At 44.0% G+C, this 14,469-nt stretch overlaps 1 long non-coding RNA gene across 2 annotated transcripts; it reads left to right on the forward strand.

The window, feature by feature from the left end:
- The first annotated feature begins 8,093 nt into the window (after positions 1-8,093).
- LOC123189728 (uncharacterized) lies at positions 8,094-13,222 on the forward strand. 2 transcript variants are annotated; one of them, XR_006495973.1, is made up of 7 exons: positions 8,094-8,218; positions 11,058-11,221; positions 11,449-11,541; positions 11,624-11,689; positions 11,779-12,243; positions 12,324-12,482; positions 12,891-13,222. It is a non-coding gene; the product is annotated as an uncharacterized lncRNA (long non-coding RNA). The 2 variants fall into 2 exon arrangements; XR_006495972.1 differs by having other exon boundaries at positions 8,106-11,221; positions 12,891-13,221.
- Positions 13,223-14,469: the final 1,247 nt, after the last annotated feature.

A 14,469-nucleotide genomic window follows, 5' to 3' on the forward strand; every position in this document is an offset into this window, starting at 1 on the left:
TTGACGAGAGAAAATGTAATTACAAAAGAAAGATCAAAGGCTTACAAGTTAGTATACTCCTAAAAACTGTATGCTTGCCTGCCAAAATCAGTACAATCTAGGCTTTTTCTGTACCAATATACGCACCGCCTTTCAAAAGACTAAACAATATCTGGATCACGTCAACTTTTCACTCTGTGCACACCCGCGTTACCCAAAGGGGACTACAGAAGTATGTCTAACAAAACTCGAGTAAGTATCAAGTCAAATACATTGGGAAAAAACAGGATGCTACTCCACTGAACTATACACATATCAGCCAGGATTCAGCCTGCATTTCACCTCATGAGATCAGCTTGTGTATCGCCTCATGTATAGTGTAGAAGAGATTAGTTCCTTATGAATTTTATATTTGTCAGGTGAACAAAGCCATACATTTCTCATTTCAATGGTGAGTAATTTTCTTTTAGTACCTACAATGGCAGAAAGTATTCCGTAAGTATGCCAAGTATATATAACAAAATGAGTACACGAGGAGAGAAGTGTATAATCAAAGGGAGCACATAACAAATGAGAATCATCTTCTTCATGCTGTTTTACGCATATGGAGTTCATGAGCAGGAATACAAAACGGGCTGATTTTCACTGAACTTGTGTGGAATCACATATTTTGAAATGGCAATAAGACATGGCCCACTACTTGAAACTGTAATCAATATTCTTCAGACACCACACTGAGTCTTTCAGCAACCATACAGAGTTCAAACAAACAGAATATTACCTATCTATTTCAAGGATTGCCTATTTTCTTCAGCAAGCCATACAGAGTTGAAACAGACAGAATATTACCTATCTAGTTCAGGGATTGCCTATTTTCTATCTAGTTCAATCATGCGATTTCCTTAACTTTACTGCCGACTCTTGGTAACATAAATATAACAGTAGTGATCCGTGATGAAAAACAGACAATGTCAATGGTTAACCAATTAATAAACCCCTTCACAGTTCAAAGACCACGTTCCCTTAGGACGAAATAGAGAATAGGAAATTTATTCAAAACCAATTCTGCAGTACTAATACGTGATGGAGAACAACTATTGTCAATGTGTCAACAATTAAATAAATTCACATGTGTTTTTCACCCAGAGAATCCAAGACAGGAGCAACAAGTCAAGCAGCATGCACCAATGGAGTAATTAGATTAGGATTGAGAAATATTAGTTACTTATCCGGGAAGCTGTCCACCTTTTGATGGCTTTTCCGTTCAAATAAAGATGGCTCTTGCTAGCCACTGTGTTTTCACCCTCACGCTATATCGCAAATCTTCTCATTTTCAGTGGACTTCAACTAGACAAAAGCGATCTTTCATAGGATTATTGCATACAAGTAAATTTTGATGTCCTAAGCAGAGAAATACACAGGTAGGCGGTCACTTATCACAGGTCGAAGTTATTTTTTTTGGAATCAAGAGTATGTTTTGATTCAGTTCACCAGCATCAAGTATGAGATTATTGGTCAACTATACTTGCAACTAAAGTGGCTCCTAATTTGCAATTCTAACTATTGATCAACTACAACACGTGAGCACATGCACAGCTGTATTTGAGTTCCTTGCAGATTGCAAAAGGAAACACAGACAAGCAAATATAACTGGGCCTTTATTTACATTGATTATTAAAGAACTAATACCTGTGCACTATAAAGAAATCAAACTGGAACTTGGTCGTAGCATCAATGATTTGGGCTCTAAACAAATTTGGCAGACAACAAGTGGAATTGTAATTGCCCAAGTAAAGGCTAAACATGCTGCACCGCCGCTCTTCCTCAGTCATCAATAATTCCTGGTTGTGCTCCTGCCTACCAATAGCTAGTAGTGATCAACAAGCCAAGAGAACACTAGTGCAGAACCGGGCAATAGCACCGGTTCGTAAGGCCCTTTAGTGCCGGTTCAGGAACCGGCACTAAAGTTTCGGCACTAAAGCCCCCCCCCCCTTTAGTACCGGTTCAGCACGAACCGGTGCTAAAGGGGAACCACGTGGCACGAGCCAGCTCCGGGGGCCGGGAGCCCTTTAGTACCGGTTGGTAACACCAACCGGTACTAAATGGTTGTGGGTTTTTGTTTTATTTTGTATTTTTCAATTAAATTTGTGGTATCAATTTAATTTAGGATTGTTTTACATTATAATGAGTTGTAGTCATCATCATCATCATCATCATCGCATATTAATAAATAAATAAACTCTAGCTAGCTAAAAATAATCATAGTCGTCTAGTTACCACTATTTAATCATCATAGTCATTACTGCTAGCTATCTAATCATCATCAACGCTGGCTAGCTTAAAGAGGAAACATTCACTTTGTAACAGAAGCAAAGATATCATCAAGTTCAACATAATCATCACCAACATCGAAGTTCAGGACAGGGACATGAGACAAGTACTAATTAAGAGCATGAACTAGTAGCTACTCATCCTGCTGCTCCCTCTCAGGTAGAATAGCATAGAACATGTATAGCTCTCCTGATTCATCATACTGGAGCATGTAGATGAATCTGTCTCCTAATCTTGGGTTGCGCTTCTCCTTGCTGCCCCTAGTACTTCTCTGTGATCGTTAATAATTTTGCTCCAATCTTTCACTATTAAGCATTCTTCGCTTTCAGAAATCCTGAATGCACTCATGTGCAATGTAGGAAATCTTGGTCGTAAGCTAACCATTGACATGCGACCTTTTGTCTCGATCCACTGAGGCACAACTGTCATCGGAAGTCCCTGTTGAAGAACATCGTATAGTAATTAATATACTAAGCTATGAAAGTTTAGCTTCAAAAATAATGTATGCAAAAGATGCACTAATTAAGGACAAATATTTAAAATCTTACCATCTTTCAATTATAGATGTGACCGTAGTTCAATACGATCACCATTGGTCGCACATTTTGAGTACTAACATTTCTAAGTTTAGAAAAAAAATTGTCTTCACAGTATTAAGATCCTCAAGCCATGAAACATAATGACTTATCTCCTCGCAGTTTAGTTGAGCCCCGGGGCAGTAGTAGGTCCTGTCTACCAAGCGCTGGACATGTTTGCTTGAACCGAAATAAGCTGACAATAGAAATTAGTTGTCAACCATTTTTGAATAAACTGTATGAAAGACATAAACATATGCATGCATGGTTGAGAAAAACTCACCAAATGGTAGAACTGGAGGCGTTTGCACATCGACCCAGATGTCTATATTACCTTCAATATTATCTTCCGGATGAATATCAAAGGTGATAACCATATCAGGCTCAAATGCATAAGCCTTGCATAGTGCTTGCCAAGTTTTGCATTCAAAATGGGTGTATGTGTCTCCATTATATAATTTGACGTTGAAAGTATACCCATGCTCCGTCTTCAAGTAAACTCTCTTTACCTCCATATCATCTATAGCACTAAAACCTATCTTATCCAAGACAAAAATTCTTGCATGGCAGGGGATGCGCTAGTAGAATAGTGAAAATTTAAAATTATAAGTTGAAGCAAATGAAGCATAAGTTTTGCATTCAAATAATAATTGATAGAGTGACTTACTGTATCAACTTCGAATGTCTCATCCAGCTTGATGCTGAAGCGCCTACCATCAATAAGGAAATTTTGGTCGCACAGGCCGCGCTGATCTTCACAGTGTTCGCACATAATGAAATCTTTTTCGTCGTCAGATGACATTTCCTATGTTCATATAGGTGAAACATTAAACACCTATATCTAGCCAAATATATATTCATCTAACATTTGACATTAATATATCTAACTATATTCATCTCTAACAATTGGCATTACTATATATTTAACTTTTCTATCGAATTCATCTAACATTCGACATTAATGTAACATTTATATAAACTAAAAATATATAAAAAATTAAATAAACAGAAAAACTCATTAACAAATAATATTTTAATTAGATCATCAAATCTCAGATATCTAAATTTTCTTACTAAAAATAAACTAGTTATATTAATTATTCAACTAGTTCAAATCTCATATACCTAAATAAACTAGTTCGACAATTTTCTTACTAAAAATAAACTAGTTATATTAATTATTCAACTAGTTCAAATCTCATATACCTAATTAATATCTAGCTATATTCATCTCTAACAATTGACATTAATATATATTTAACTTTTCTATCTAATTCATCTAACATTCGACATTAATCTAATATTCAATCATCTAATTAACTTTTCTAAAAAACAGAAAACAGAAAATATGTAAAAAAATGTGTGTGTGTGTGCATGTGTGTGTATGTATGTGTGTGTATGTGTGTGAGTATACTGCAGTGCCGCCCCGTACGCCGCCGCCCCGTACGTACGAGCGGGGACGCCGGCGTACGGGGCGGGGGCGGCGGCGTATGTATGGGCCGGTGCGCGCGGCGCGGGTGCGAGAGAGACGTACGGCCGCGGCGATGACGACGGACGGCGGCGGTGTTCGGGGCGGCAGCGCGAGATGACGGCGACGACAACGGACGGCGGCGGGGACAGGGACGATGACGACGGACGACGGGCGACGGGCGGCGACGACGGGATCGAGCGGCGCGCGCGGCGATGTCTCGCGAGAGGTTGGAGACGAAGTGGAGAGATGAAACTGAAATTTTCGTAAGTGCTATATATATAGGATGGGCCTTTAGTACCGGTTCGTGGCTCCAACCGGTACTAAAGGCCTATTTTCGCCAGGCCAAGCGGCGGGAAACGAAGGCTTTTAGTACCGGTTGGAGCCACCAACCGGTACTAAAGGGGGGGGGGCTTTAGTACCGGTTGGAGCCACCAACCGGTACTAAAGGCCTTGCGCTGCCATCCCAAAGTTTAGTCCCACCTCGCCCAGCGAAGGGCAGCCGCACTGGTTTATAAACCCAGCTGCGGCTACCTCTTCGAACTCCTTTATATAGAGCAGGCTTCTCGGCCTAATTAATTAAGGCGCGCTATCCTGTGAGTCTGCTGGCCCTTCTGGGGATCAGGTACGAGTTAAGGTATGGAACCTGTCCATAAAGGACTAGTATTTTAAATTTTCTTTTGAGGATCTGGGGTAGTTTTTTTAAGCTTACGTAACTCCTGAAATTACAAGAAGAGGATTTCGTCATAATACAGGACTTTCATGGGAAATAAGAACTTGATGATGCAAACAAAGAAGTTGTTTCAGTTTCATCGACTAGTATTTGACAAATGACTGTGTTCATGGTGCAATTAGACCAATATACATTAGATTTGCACACCAAGAGATTCAGTAACAGTATTCTGTTCATCCAATCTGGATCGCCATTAGTTTGAGGGCTACAATAGCTTTGTTTATCTCTTACCAGCTCAGTGCAAATATTGTATCCCAACAGATGTTGAATGAATTTTCCAAATAAAAGTTTGGTTGCTACAAACATATTCATTTTGAGATTTCAGATGAAAGGCAGCTTCGACGGTGTCTTGGCACTTCCTCAATAACGCTTCCTCGACCGGCCAGCGAAGACGGCGTCTTGCCGGTTTCCTGATCCGCCACTAGAGACGACATGACGGTGCATCCTCGACCCGCTAGCGGTAACTGCGTCTTGCCGGTCTCCCGATCCGCCACCGGAGACAGCATGACGACACTTGCTTGACCCGCTAGCAGCGACGGCGCCTTGCCAGTTTCCCGACCCGCCATCGGAGATGGCATTACGGCGCTTCCTCGACCTGTTAGCGGAGACGGCATCTTGGCGGTTCCTCGATCCGCCAGCGGAGAGGGCAAGACGGTGCTTCCTCGACCCGCCAGCGGCGACAGCCTCCGCATCCTCTGATTCTTCCGTCGATGAGGAATCGGTCAAAACGTGTGGGTTCTTCGTCGATCTGGCCGTCGTCGATCCGCCATCGGAGAGGCCTTGTTGGAGCTTCCATGATCCGGACCCATTTTTTGACATGTCCGCCTTGACATTTCGTCAAACACGTAGCAGGTCGGCCGGTGCGCCCAACGAGTGCTGCCTATGCTCGGTCGCCGTTGCTCCCGCCCCACAGCTCCGCCCTGCTACTCGCCCGGCAGCAGCAGCTCGGTTGAGAGAAGCCGCCCGCGCCCGCCTCTGCGATGCTCTCAGTCCGCACTAAAGCTCGTGCCCGCTCGTCGTGCTCTCGCTCGTGCGGCCACTCCTCATGCTCCTGCTCGTGCCCGCCAATGCTTGCGCCACCTAGTCCGTCTTTGGGTGTCAAGGTCACGTCCTGCTGCCCGGAGCTCTGAGCTCGCGTCACCGTGCCGCCGGGCCCAGCCGCCATGCTCGTCGGCGCCCCGAGCGCAAGTAGCCGAGCGCGAGGCACCGCCCCGCGCCCGCGGCTGTGACCGCACGCCCGATCTCGCGCTGACCTGCAGGAGCACCGATGTCGCATGGCGCCGGCGGTGCCGACGGCAGTGAACGCGGGGAGCATGGCGGGGCGTCACGGCGAGCATGCTCGTCGGCTGGGGATGTACGAGGCGCGGCATGGCGACGGCGGGGTTGAGCATGGCGCCGACGGGGATCTATAAGGCGCGGACGGGGATGGGTAAGACGGTTTGGTTGTTTAATTTACATAGTTGAATCTCCATGGTTATCGTTTGAACAAAAGCGACATAATTACGTTGGACCTACTCTAGCTGGCGTGGACGAACCCTTCATGGATTGTTCGGTAAGATGAAAGATGCTGATCTCACCCCATCTCAAGATCGGAATGTGAGATCGAGACTGATATAGATCGAACGTCTCATCAACCCATACCATGAGTACTTATGTTTCGAGACAAGTGTATAACCTAATAGTTTTAAAGTGAGGGTTGCATGAGGTTTATGTGAGCTGTAGTTCAAAATTGGCCAATTTTTTGCTGTTTTGACCAACATTTGACCAAGGCACAAATATTTGACATATCCCAACCTAAGTGTAGATCCATGATGGAACAACAGTTCCTAACACAATAAATCTCAAAACTAAATTGGTTTGGTTGTTTAATTTACATATTTGAATCTCTATATGGCTATCATTTTAACAAACCCGACATAATTATGTTGGACCTACTCTGGCATGGACAAACTCTCCAAGAATTGTCCGGTAAAATGAAAGATGCTGAGATCAGCCCATCTCAAGATCGGAATATGAGATCGACACTGACATAGATCGACCGTCTCATCAACCCACCCCATCAATATTTTTGCTGCTTTGACCAACGGCTGACCAAGGCATACATTTTTTATATTTCCCAACCCAAGTGTAGATCGATGATGAAACAACACTTTTCTAATTGGCTGTGGGTGGTTGGCGGGTCGGGGTTGCGGCGGAGGGGTTGAAGCACCGTGGTACATCACCTACCCAGTCTGTGCACTGGTCGACGGCGACGACGTCCGTGGACGTCGTGTTCCTCCTTGCAGGCTCCGCTGTGGTGCTCCCACTCCTGCCGTCTTACTCCGGGTGAAAACTTGATCTTCGGATCGGACGGTGAAAACGTTCATGGCCGTGCCCTTCCTGAAGGCGTCGTCTTGGAGTCCTTGGTCCAGCGTGTCCGTCGCACATCTTCGCGGATAATCACTCCTCGTGCTGGTGGTCTCCATCGGCTCTAAGCGGATTCGTTTTTTGCACATCTTATAGGTGCTTGGTAGTCATTGAGGTTGTGTGTCGGTGCCCGACATTCATGTATCCTGTCTTGGGTGTGTGTGGCATGTGTTTGTATCGGTTGCTTCGATGTATGTGATGGTTGCTTTATACTAAAGCGGGAAAACTCTTTTTAGTTCGTTAATTGGCTTTCTCAAATGGCGATGACTATACAAATATCGACGACAAGAACGTTACGGGAGAGGGTGCCGGATCGCCCCTCCATAATTCTTGGATTTGGTGGGTTTGTAACCATGATATAACTTTTACAAACAAATTTTAGTATTTCCTCTATCTCAAAATAGATTTACAAACTAGAACATTCCCTCAAAAAATTATTACTTTTTTAAAATAAAAATAATTACTTCCCACCACCTAATTTAGGTGTACCGTTGTTTGCGTCAATATTTTTTAACCTCTCGCTAAAAGGTCCTAAATTAGCGTCTTTGTTCCCACCAAAAAATAGCTTATATTAACCTTCCCCCTAAATACCCTCCTAACAGAACCACTCCACGGCGTCTTCACGGGAGATTGGATCTGAGCTCTCGTCCGTGGTTCCTCTGTGCTGCCGACGTCATGACGGCGTCAACACGGCGAACCACACCCGAGTTAGCTGCACGGCGTCAGGTCCCGATCTCCTCCCTTCCTGGAACCTCCGCTCCTCGATCTCGCCCTCCTCCCTCTCCTCTGCGCCCGCCGACGTGGGCCGCGTCTCCGTGTCCTCGGCCATACCGGCGGCAGCAGCGATGCGGTCTGGCGTCGGCGCCGACGGAGTTCCCGTCTCATCCCCTTGCCCATTAATCTCGTGTCTGGACCAAGCACGACACCACCTCGGTGTTGCACGCCGCGACAATGCCCGCCCGGGCTCAAACCCCCCTCCCCCACGAGCTCTTCCTCGACGTGCCGCTCTTTTCGTCCCTTCTCTCCTCCGCTCGCCGCTTGGTCGTAGAACTGGTCAGGGCAGGGGACAACATGGCCGCCGCCAAGCAGCAGCCGCCGCTATACATTGCCGTCGCCGACGACCGCCAGAGGAGCACCTTCCCCTGCATGCGCCCCATCCTGCAGAGCGCGCTCCAGCTCATGGGCTGCAAGCCACGCCACACCTTCAAGGTCTGTCTTCCCCCATCTTGCTTGTCCCACAATCTGTCAGCTCACTTCTTTTCCCTTGGGTTCAGTCTGAATCTTTAGATTAGACTCAGTATCCTACCATCTCTGCCGCATCCCTGAACCTCCATAGCAAGCGATGTAGATCAGTTTTTTTTGGTATTCCATACTCCTCATATCCTACTTCAATTGGCTGATGGGATCAGTCTCATAGTGTTTTTCGTTACAATTAGCGAGCGCTGTACATCTACCTCGTATCCTGCTTCAATTGGCTGAACCTACAGAGTGTATTTAATTAGTATGATGTTCACAGCAGGGGTGGAGCTACTAGGAGCCTCTGATGCATAGGCATCAGGGTCGATGTTGATTTCTTCAAGCGATTGTGTAGAGTTGTTTGGCCGTGCACCAGGTTAGGCTGACAGCGCTGCATCAGGTACAGAGACAATCCCATGGCGGCCTTGTTCGGAACTGGTTCATGGGTAGGCCAGGTCTTGTTCAGACGTGGCCAGGCCTTGGCGTAGCCTTGTGGGCTGTAGCCTTTTGGGTACGTTTGGTGTGGCTGGGCATCAAGGCGTCAATGCCCTTAGGTGTTGTAGGGTCACGCCGACACGCGATCACTCGACGAACCACATCGGATGGGCGACGCTGCGCTAGGCTCGGTCTTTACACCTAGCATCATCCATGCTAATCCGATCAGTCACTGACCTCAGCTCTAGCTCAAAGGTAGAGTATGACATATAGATGTAGTAAATCTTAAATCTCGGGTTAACCATTGCAAAAATTGTGCTTTTAGGCGGTATCTTCTTAGATTTTTTTTTAGTTCTACTAGCATAAATGCCCGTGCGTTGCAACGGGAGAAACAAACTCTCGCACACCCTAGCGAGCAATCCATGTTGTCACTTCTCCTCTTTGGCATCATTGTCGATGGTGGTCACTTGTGTAACTATTTACGAAAAAGGTTATCAATCCCTATGCGGTGAGCTAGGTCATTACACTCTACCATGCCGATTTCATGAGTCCCTCCCTATACTAACTTGCAATTCTTTGTGCGTAGCAACCGTCACATTCACTTCATGTGGTTCAACACCAATCATGTCTTTACATGTCATGCGGTGCATTTCCTTGTTTACCACACACAATAATAATTTTATTGACCACAGACAATAATAATTATTAGTGTAAATAATGTTAAGGTATGAGGTTATCAACTTGCCGACCGAACATAAGCTGCATACACCTTTTCTTTCTGCTCATATTTGTGAGCAAACTGGACCAACTTCTTGAGGCGGCTTATTAATTTCAGTTCATAGACATATATAAATTGGTCCGTCGAGTTATAAGAAAGCGAGTTGGGATAATTCAATAACCGAACTAATTAATTTCTTTGTGTTAGTTAATTGCATGCCATGTCTGGGTAATTCCTTTGCGCAATATTTTTTAGAAAAATCTCCTTCCTTATCTGATCACGCCCCGGTAGTATTTCGTCTTAGGATATTCTCTTTCCTCATCTGATCACGCCACCATGGTATTCCTTCCTTTTTCCGAAACTCTCCTTTTCTTCTTTGTACCCACTGGTATTATAATTCCTTAGGGTCATTATTATTCTCTCCTTCCTTATTTAAGCCCGCTGATCACGTCACACATTTAAGAACAAAAAAAAAAGATCACGTCACACATCCCATCCCATTAAATCTAAGCCACATATGTCAGCCCACCTTTGTTTCGTACTTCTCAAGGCTGCTTACTGATCTTGAATCACAAACAAATATAAATTGGGAGTAGAACATGTAAAGCAGCGAGGTGGTACTATTTAATAAGGGAACAATCCTGGTATTTCACACAATGATGTCCTAGCATGATTGGTTGCGTCCTTTGGTCTTGACATGCAACGTCTGGAGTTCGATTGCTCGTGAAGACGCTTTTTTTTTGTCTGGGCTGGCTCCATGTAATATTTCTGCCTAGGCCGATTTTGTTGTTGTTATGTGCTAGTAGAGTAGGCCCAATAGCTAAAGCTCCGGCCAAGGCCCAGCGAGGCGATCCAGATGCAAAGTTGGATCGAGACTTCTGTAATTACCGTGACGGAACGTACGTGAACGTGAAAATCAACAAAGCGAGCGTACGTGGAAAAAACTTTTAAGCGGGACGAAACCAAGAATATCACCTTCCTTTAATAGTAGGTATAGATGTACAAGGGTATTCTGAAGTTGAGAATTCAGTTCATTTACTTGACTTTATCAAATGTGGGTAGCCACAAGACTGGAGACGCGAGACTTTGTGTATAGTCTAATAATGTTGCAATAAGTCGCTCCATCGTCGTATTTTCCCTCCTTTTTGCAATAATTGTTCATTCACATTTTTTCAGAAATTATTGCCAATGTACTAAGTCTTATTCAGAGATTGTCAATATTGTTGGGCGTGTCCTGCTCTCCCTCTTTTATATTTGGTTGTTTGGTCTCACACTGAAGGTGCTAGATGTAATGTGGACTCAGGGCCAGAACAGAGAAGAACCAGAGCAGCTAGACTCGGGTGTGTGTTCAAGGCAACAAATGCCCTCTTTTCCACTGAACCACCAACACATGCTAGCTCTGCTCTTTTGATGTTCACTTACACAAAAAAAGACCACACTGTATCCATACCCGTGCATGCACAAGCCCACACTGTACTACACTATTTGGGTACACACTCAGTACAATATCTTCAGCTTCTACAATGGCTTGTCTGACTGGTTATATTTGGTTTCAATAAATTGATAGGAACGCAGCCAAAAGAACGCCGATAACCATAAGAAACAGAAGACAAAACATAAAATTGGATCAAAATCTTACTCGCAAGTAAGCTTTGAGAAGGTATGAGTCTAACTAAATATGTATGCCTCGCTGCTAAATATGGTTTCGTGTTTCAAGCATCTCATTGTTATATTACTTGCAGAGAAACTTGGAACTCACCCACACGAACGACGGAACATGGTCTAACACAGAGTCCTAGAAAGTTTGCGTAAGTACACTGACTTTTGGTTATTCTATAGTTATTTTATATAGTGTCAATATTGATGCCGTACCTATAATTGTTATTTTCATTTTTAGAACAAAGCACGTCAAGAGGTTCAAAACAAAGAAACTGAAACTGAAGGTCCACTTTCAAGTGAGCAGAAAAACAATATTTTCCAGACCGCATACAAAGAGACTCTGAAATGCAAGTCATCGCAGCCTTGTGGGTACGGATACATGGCCAAACCTTCAACTGGTTCTCAAAGGTTTCATATCCAGGTTGAAGAGCAAGCTCGTGCTACAGCAGCCACCCAACAGCAAAACTCTGAGCTCAGCCAGCAGGTCAACGAATTACAAGATCAACTACAAGCTGAACGTGCAAACACACAAGAGAGGATTAACTTGGAGTGTACTGAGAGAGAACAACTTGAGGAGAGGTTAAAAGAAGGGCATGCTGAAAGGGAAAGATTGTTGGAATAGGAGCGGACATCAAGACCGGAATTTGAAAAAAACATGATGCCAAAGTTTGTAGCATTGAGCCAACAGATGGGAACCCAACAGGTGATTACAGTCATATGCTTGCGACCTTGTAAGATTTATGTTGCTTACTTGCATTGCTAAAAGTGCACTTATATTTACAGGTGCCTAAGGATTGACAAAGAAAATAGTAACCCAAACTTGCAAAATACACTTTTATAGAGATCTAGTCCTAATAAGACTCCAGTTCAAGGCCAATTATTATTTCTTCAAATGCGCTCATACAAGCTGCAACAAGGAATTCTCGAATGTTTAAAGCAATGGTAAGTCACAACCTTACTTTTTCTTCATGTTCACTTGCATTTTATACGTCATTGGCATTCATAACTAGCTAGCTGTTTCTTCTCTTTCACCATGTGTTGTTGCTGCATCGAGTCACAACTTAAACAAAAAATGAATATGTGCTAGCTAGGAACATGAACTTAACTGAAACTATACATCGGGTCACAACTTAAATCAGTAGCAGAACCTTTTAGTAGATGTACTTGTGCTTATGCTTTAGACATTTACACTTGTATGATTGTTCTAATCCCTCAGTTACATGCTTGTTGACACAGTATTAGTCTAGTTAGTCTGGCGATAGTTCCTTTTAACTATGGGGCTGGAATAATTGTATGGTGTATGTTATGTTGGACTCATTAACTAGAACTTTTTTTATTTCTTGATTGCAGGATCCAAAGAACTAGCTGGCCTGGACTCTAGATCACGGACGGTTTAGTCTTTGCAATTAATTAGGATGGCTAAATTATATCTGAGTTTCATTTGATGGATATTTGCTACGAGAATTATGAACTTTATGAATCTACATATTATACGTATGGTTTTGAAATTGTAATTGAATGCATGTATTTTTTTACGGTTGCAATATGCTACAACCCACTTTGGGTTGCCACAAGCACCACCAAAAAAAGTGTTGCGTCATATCTCAGTCGATATGCCTACTATTTTGTTGCACTAGGATGTTGTAACGGATCACTTCATAATGTCTGGCACCACAAATTTTTTCATGACGCGATAACTGTTCGGTGCTACCAAAGTAATTTTTGTTGAAATAGAGTATCACCATGGAAATTTTAAATTGTCGCTATAGTTTCTCGCTACAAACATTTCAACTGTTGTGATACCTATTTATCACCACCAAAACAAGTATGTTGCAATTTCTTATTACGACGACAGGAATATTTGTTGCCATAAGTTAATGCCACAAGTGTAGTGGGTCGTGGCAACATGCCTAATGCGGCGAAACCAAGGATTGCTGCCATAGTTTATTGCCACAATTGTAGTGGGTCGTGGCAACATGCCTAATGCTACGAAAACAAGGATTGTTGCCATAGTTTTTTGCCACAAGTGTAGTGGGTCGTGGCAACATGCCTAATACCACGAAAATAGGGATTGTTGCCATAGTTTATTGCCACAGTTGACTATTACCACGGAAGAGTAATGCGCCACGAAACGAGCGTCGTTGGCATAGGTTGTTGCCACAAATGTCTATCACCACGAGATACTAGGCGCCACGATTCGTTGCATGTTGCATTAAAGCTATCTCCATAAATATAATTGTGGCATCAAGTGAGTGTTGCCACGGGAAAACATGTGGCAACTTCCAACATGAATGTTGCAATAGCACACTTTATTGCCACGGTTGCTTTTTGTGGCAATAACCTATTACCATGTGTCAAGTCGCAACAGCTGCCAACGAATGCCGTTTCGTGGCAATAGGTACTTATCGCCACGAAATGACATGTATTGCAACAAACGATTTTGTTGCAATAGACCCGGATCCTTATAGTGCCTCCACCGTAGTGGTGCTCTTGCTGGTCAACAGGGGCGTGTACTTCTGCTCGCTACTATCGCCGCTTGCCGCTGCTGTTGCTTGTGCTCGCCGCCGGCGCCGTACTGCGGCAGCAGCTCCTGGTTGTGGTTGTTGCCGCCTGTAGCGGTGCTGCTGCTGGTAGTGTGCTTTTACATATCTTGGCCTGTATGTACTAGGTAAGTGTAAGACAAGTGTTTGTGCGAACGTTGATTTGAGTTGTAACTTTTCACAAGTACTAGGTGGCTGCTATGAGAAAGCAGGTAGGTGAGCTATTTGGCAGGTTTTACGGCAATGGTTGTTGGTTTCACGCATGAAATGCCTAGAATATATAAGAGCAACTCCAATGAAGCGACCCATTTCGTCCGCCCGTTTCCGTTTGGGTCGGCGCGGACAAAAGTGGCGGCCCAACGCGCCGACCCAAACTCAAATCGTGTCCG

The sequence above is a fragment of the Triticum aestivum genome, chromosome 2A (assembly GCF_018294505.1).
Source record: "Triticum aestivum cultivar Chinese Spring chromosome 2A, IWGSC CS RefSeq v2.1, whole genome shotgun sequence".
NCBI lineage: Eukaryota > Viridiplantae > Streptophyta > Magnoliopsida > Poales > Poaceae > Triticum > Triticum aestivum.